The following is a 6,000-nucleotide window of genomic DNA, read 5'->3' as shown; positions in this document are numbered from 1 at the left end:
AGGAACAATTGGGTATGCCGCTCCAGGCTAGTCTTATGTATGTGATTGCCACACCACAATTGAAATAAGGTGTTTTAACAAAATTCAACGGCACACATATATTATATATGTTATCTACTAATATACTACATATTTTCAGAGTTTGGGACTGGTGGTCATATCTCCACTGCAGCGGATGTTTACAGCTTTGGGGTTCTACTTCTAGAGATCGTTACTGGAAAGAGACCAACTGATAAAATGTTTATGGAAGGCATGAGCATTGTTCATTTTGTGCAAAAGCACTTCCCTGACCAAATAATGCAGATCCTTGATGTCAGCCTGCAGGAAGATGATGATGCCCTATACAAAGCAACAGAAACTACAAGTGAAAAAAGGATGCATCAGTGTTTGCTAGTGATACTGGAATTGGGGCTTGTATGCACACGGCAATCCCCAAAGGAACGGCCTGGCATGCAGGAGGTTGCAAGAAAGTTGCACACAACAAGGGTAACCTATCTTGAAGATAGGTCTTACTGATTGTCATGACAGAGTTTCAGATAGTAAGTATTGATCCTAACTGTTTGTGTATGTACACACTGATATATGAGCAGTAAGTGGGAACATTGTGGTGTATTTAGAACAGCAATCTAAAAAAATAAATGGCAATTGTGCAACCCAGGACCGCTTTAAACAAGCTATTTTCTGCACTATGCTTTTCCTCATTATCAATAGCAGAATACAATAGATTGCCTATTGGGGCAGACATGATAAATATAGGGCAATTCTGGCTGAGTAGTAAGAAGTATGGACTTTTGAATATGGTTTCCTCTGCTGTAATCTGGTCCTTATGGAAACTTCGAAACGATCTTTGTTTTCAGAGAGTTGGTTGGAAAAGCATGGATGTGCTTTTGTTCAAAATTCATGGACTGTTACAGAATTGGAAAATTCTGTGTCCAGTGGAAAAGGAGATTCTGGATGGATACCTGAAGGACATCAAGAGCACTGCAAGACAAGTGTCATGGCTTCCATTTGTGAACAAGGCCGATGTCTGAAGATTCACAGGGGAGTGAAAGGTGGCCCTGAAGACTATTCTGCTGCTGCTCATGCTGGCATAGCGCTAGCGACGCCCTGGTGGAAAGCTGTGAATGAATCAATGGAATTCATGTAATAGGATAGTATGCTTTGCTAGTGTCGAGGTCTCTCTGCTGGAGTCTGAGTTTTTCCCGTTATTGTTGTTAAAAGTCTTCTGGTGGTCTGGTTGGATTTTAGGTTGGTTTCCCCACTGCCGGCTGGAGTGTGGGCGTTTTGCTGAACTATCTGTGCTGTAAATGAATTTGGTCTTTTGATTTTAATTGAAAGACCGGGGCGATCTGCCCTTGAACTATAAAAAATAGCAGAATACAATAGTCACTGGTCACCCCAAAAGTTATTTACAGCCGAGCATCAAGGCCATCAACAGAAAGTGTGCAGAGTTTGCAAAATGCTGTGAACAATGACAAATTGTTCAATAATAAGAATACGGACACAACCTTTCAGTTGGATGACTTTTTTTATAACACCAATAGGCGCTTTATGCGGAGAATCTAAGAATCTGAGGTCAGAGAGGTGTTGAAAATGATGAAAGGGGGTAAGGCGATGGGACCGGATGGTATCCCAATCGAGGTGTGGAGATGCCTCGGGGACATAGCTATAGTATGGCTAACCAATCTGTTCAACCATATTTTTCGATCGAATAAGATGCCTGATGAGTGGAGGAGAAGTATATTGGTACCGATCTACAAGAATAAAGGGGATATTTAAAGTTGTACTAATTACCGGGAAATTAAGTTGATGAGTCATACTATGAAGCTTTGGGAAAGAGTTATCGAGTATCGCTTGAGAGCAATAACGCAGGTCTCTATGAACCAATTTGGTTTCATACCCGGAAGGTCAACCATGGAAGCCATTTTCTTAATTAGACAAGTTATGGAGCGGTATAGGGAGAAGAAGAAGGACCTACACATGATTTTTATTGATTTGGAGAAGGCTTATGATAAAATACCAAGGAATGTAATGTGGTGGGCTTTGGACAAACATAAAGTCCCAACGAAGTATGTCGGGCTCATTAAGGACATGTACAACAATGTTGTGACTAGAGTTCGAACAAGTGATGGAGACACAGATGACTTTCCGATTAGGATATGACTACATCAAGGGTCAGCTTTGAGCCCTTATTTGTTTGCCTTAGTGATGGATGAGGTCACAAGGGACATACAAGGGGACATCCCTTGGTGTATGCTTTTCGTGGACGATGTAGTGCTAGTTGATGAAAGCCGAACAGGAGTGAGTCAGAAACTGGAGTTATGGCGGGAGACTTTGGAATCCAAAGGTTTTAGACTTAGTAGAACTAAAACTGAGTATATGAGATGTGACTTCGGCACTACTATTCGGGAGGTGGAAGATATTAGTTTGGAAGGTCAAGTAGTGCCTAGGAATGATACCTTTCGATATTTAGGATCAATGCTACAGAGAGACGGAGATATTGATGAAGATGTTAGCCATAGAATCAAAGCATGGTGGATGAAGTGGCGGCAAGCATCTGTTGTTCTATGTGACAAAAGGGTACCACAGAAGCTAAAAGGCAAGTTGACGGCGATTAGACCTGCTATGTTGTATGGTGCAGAATGTTGGCCTACGAAAAGACGACATATTCAACAGATAAGTGTCGTGGAAATGCGTATGTTGCGTTAGATTTGCGGTCATACAAGAAGGGATCGTGTTCGGAACGATGATATACGTGATAGATTAGGGGTAGCACCAATTGAAGAAAAGCTTGTTCAACACCGGTTGAGATGGTTTGGACATGTCCAACGGAGACCTCCAGAGGCACCAGTGCGTAGAGGAATCATAAGCCAGGATGGTAACGTGAAGAGAGGCAGAGGAAGACCGAAGTTGACTTGGGTAGATGCAATAAAAGGAGACTTGAAAAGATGGAATATACCCAAAGACTTAGCCCTAGATAGGAGTGCTTGGAAGACAGTTATTCACGTGCCTGAACATTGATTGCTTCTGCTGGGTTTCATCTCTAGCCTACCCCAACTTGTTTGGGAATTAAAGGCTTTGTTGTTGTTGTTGTTGATCGAACAAGAACTTATTGTACTACTTTGTTTTAGGGCATCCGGAGTATAGGAAATACAAAATAGAGGGTGTTTTAAGGCTCAAGGCCAACCTTATATGTTACAGCAGTAGGTTCTAAGGAGAACTTTAGCCCAAAAAGTTAAGATCCAGACCTCAAGATAAAGGCCTGGCCATAGTGAACCCTAAAAAAATTCGGTACGTGTGGTTGTGTGGGGAACGAGCATGGAGCAAGGAGGACAAGAGGGATCAGGAGATTCCTAAAAAAAGGAATTGGAATGGGATCCACCTAAATGTCAGTATCGGCTTCATACATGACAAAGCTGGCCTCAGTCTACAGCGTGCCCCTCGGCGATGCTCTATCTGTAGCGTGTAAATTATAAAACTTGGGGGCTCGTAAGCTCCTCGAGGTCGACCTTTAGACATCTGAAGAAAAAGTCTATCTGCATTTGTGATGGCCGCCAAATTTCTCCACGTATCTGCTCTTGCATAGCACAAATGCATTGTAGCAGAGTGCACTGGTTACATTGGCAGACCACAAACACTCCCTAACCTTCTTCAGTCACATCTATGCTACAGATAGAAATCAATCAATGACCATCAAGCGAAAAGAAACATATGTAACAGAAATTCAGAGCAGTTAATATGACCATGTCCCTAGAAATTGACAGTTCAGGGCTACAGGCCACATCCTTTATCGTTAACCACCCGGGAAATGACAGTTCAGGGCGCATATGTATCCTTGGCACCTCCATGGCTCCATCAGCAATCATCCCCAAAACAACACGGGTGCCCAAAAAGAATCGTTCACTCCATGTGCTGGCACCCACTGAAACGTACCTCCGCGACGGTAGTTCTGAGTGAGGCGGTGATGAGGCTCCCCGTCGACAACGGCGGCCTTTGGCCACTGCGCTCCGCGCCAGACTCGCTAGCGCGTAGTGGTAGAGTGGCCTTGCAGCACTGACCCGGCGGCGGCCCCAGCTCCTCTTTCTCCTCCCCCATCCCCCCCTTCCTCCATCACTGCCCAGAATCCCTCGTCCCTGCAGAATCCGGCCATTTGGATAGGTTTTTTTCGCGCGGAATCGACGACTCTAGGCAGTCTCTCTCGTTCTCGGCTTCACCGAGTCGATTTAGCTCATATATCGTGTACTCCGATTGAAGGCTCGAAGGACAGCGTTTGAGGTTGCAAGCAGGAAGCAGCACGAATCCAGTGCGGTTTGAGCGTTCATTTGCATTCCGATTGAAGGCTACTTCCTCCGGCCAAAAAAAAAAGGGACCAAATCTATAAAAAGATCATTGGGTTGATTGTAAAATTTATTTTCATATTAACTCTGACTAGAGACATACATATTGATATTTTTCCCTAAAGATTTGGTTAAAGTTTCAAAATTTTGACTTATCTAAAATCTAGAATTACAAAGTTTCAAAATTTTGACTTATCTAAAATATAGAATTACATTTTTTTTTAGACAGATGGAGTACTCCATCCGTACCAAAACCTCCATCCTAAACTGCACACGAGACTTTTCAACAGATTAGTGGAGAAAAATGACTCTAGTACCCTGCTTTATTACAAGTGATTCCCTTAAAAGGCCGCATGGTTGGTTGAGTTCCTATTTAAAGTGTGTGTGTTTTTAACATCCTATTTAGAGTGTGTTACTTGCAGGCATGGCAACAAAAGTTAGCGTAGATTAGAACATCATTATTTTTAAGTTCTGCACCACTACTTCAACAGTACTTTTTAGTGAACGAATGGTGTTTTTCTCTTACAACAAATCATTATAAGCATCAGCATAAGCCAAAATTCAAGGAAACGAACATAGCATCTCCAAGAATATCCAAAACACTCCCAATCCAGGATTTTTTTGTAGGATAGGAAAAAATCATCTCCAACAGCTTCCAATCCCACCTCCCAATCTTTTGGCAAAAATCCGTTTTTTGGTAAGATAAGTTAAACTTAGTTTAACTAAACTTACAAAAACACTTGCTAATATTTATGATACCAATAGATATACTATGATACTTATATTTGGCAATATAAGATACTTATATTTGGCAATATAAACATTAGTTTGCTAGTTTATAAATATGTTCAAACTTCAGATAGTTTGACTTAAGACAAAACTAAGACACAAGTTTTTTTTAGACATAAGGCTTGTTAACAACTAGCAAGCATGCTCATCCACGAACAGGACATACGCTATTCGTTGCAATGGAACGTGTAGCTTGTTGGAACTTGTAAGATGCCTGTCCCAATAATAATTAGCTAACTATCTTTGTATAATTTAACTAGGCTTAGGCTAACCTTATTTCCATTATACTAAAATGCACCATAGGTTTTTAAGTTGGTTTTAATTTTTTTTTACTAAATAGAGATTTAATAAACACTTAAGAACATTTAAAAATCTTTAGACATCTAAAAAATTTGTTGAAAAATTCTAGAGAGAGATTGGAACACAAACAAATAAAATAACTAGAAATCATGAAACATATCTATAAGCTTCCATAAATTAGATTTAGCTCTAGGGAAATGGAAAAATATCTAGAAAAACCTTGAAAATTCCCAAAACATTTTAATCAATTTCTAAATGCATTTCAAAAACTTTCCTCGACAAAAAGATGCAACCATCATGAATGCAACATACATTAATGTTGAATGCATTCATGTTGGTTGTATCTCATATTATTTATTATAGTGAAAAGTTGTTAGAACATGTTTATTGATTGTAATGTTTTAGGAATTCCCTATAATTTTATGGATATTTTCCCATTTTTTTAGAGCTAAATCTAATTTCTTGAAGCTTTTAGATATATTTTCACGAGCTCAAATATTTTATTTGGACTTCGTGTCCCAAGCAATCTCTAAGATTTTTCTCAAAATTTTTATAAGCTTAGAGATATTTTTTG

This window comes from Miscanthus floridulus, chromosome 14 (genome assembly GCF_019320115.1).
Source record: "Miscanthus floridulus cultivar M001 chromosome 14, ASM1932011v1, whole genome shotgun sequence".
Lineage (NCBI taxonomy): Eukaryota > Viridiplantae > Streptophyta > Magnoliopsida > Poales > Poaceae > Miscanthus > Miscanthus floridulus.
The sequence above is the reverse complement of the archived record's forward strand: the minus strand, read 5'-3'. Positions refer to the sequence as shown.